We start from the raw sequence: 1,072 nt of genomic DNA, 5'->3' as shown, positions 1-1,072 counted from the left end.
GAATTACACATAAAACTGAAACTTATAACTGGGTGCAGATGTTGACTCCGTGCACTCACCTGGTGTTGTGGCCTGGGTTGTGTTTGAGCTGCTGGTGCTTCCTACAGAACACATGAAACACAGTTCAGTAAAGCCACAGCGCTCTCTTGTGGCTGTAAACAGAAAAGGCTGCAGCTCGACCTGAACTGAAAAACCTCAGAGAAAAGTTTGAGGCAGTGATGTATGCAAACATATTTCAACACATTTCATTTAATCATCTATTCCTACATGAAGACAAGACAAGATAAGGCAGCTGTAAACCAACAATCCTCATAGTCTAAATGGAAATAAAACAAATGTTTGAGTCAAAAGCTTTACAAAACCTTTTATTCTTAAAATGCAAAACTCCACCTCTGCTGTGCTGTGTGAAAGGAGTGGTATATGGTTAAGAAAAAGTCTTCTAAATTCTTCTTTTTCACATTTAAATCCTTAAGTTGGAGTCTATATGAAGTGGAACTACAATGCTTTGGTCTGAATTCCTCCTTATTGTAACAGCCCTCAACTCATTTTGAGGCTGTCTCTTTAGGAGCTTCCCGCTCCCCCTCCAGCTTCCAGGGTGGTCTATTCTAGTTTGATAAAGAGGTTTACGACTAAATAGCTGCACAGAAACTTTTTTATATATACAGTATTTTATTGAATTTTCTCTTTTAAGACATAAACGTACAAACAACAAACTTAACATTGTAAACATGTACTTGAACACACATTCACTCACGCACTCACCCTTCAAACCTGCATTTATTTAGTTCCAAAAACATACAAAACCCTTTAAATTGAAATAAAGAAAAATAATGAGAGTATATAAATAGAAACTGTAGTCAAGACATCCATTCAAGGTGTCCATTAATAAGTTCTGCCTTCAGTCCCCATGGTCCTCACATATGGCTCCCACAGTTTCTCAAAGTCCTGCTGTTTGCCCTTGGCAATGTATGTTAGTTTTTCCAGCCCGAGCGAATTGGCAATTTCTTTCTTCCAGAGTCTCATGGAAGGCGCTTCCATGCTCCTCCAGCATAATGCCATCGATCTTCTGGCT

This window comes from Austrofundulus limnaeus, unplaced genomic scaffold, assembly GCF_001266775.1.
Source record: "Austrofundulus limnaeus strain Quisiro unplaced genomic scaffold, Austrofundulus_limnaeus-1.0 Scaffold665, whole genome shotgun sequence".
Taxonomy (NCBI): Eukaryota; Metazoa; Chordata; class Actinopteri; order Cyprinodontiformes; family Rivulidae; genus Austrofundulus; species Austrofundulus limnaeus.
The sequence above is the reverse complement of the archived record's forward strand: the minus strand, read 5'-3'. Positions refer to the sequence as shown.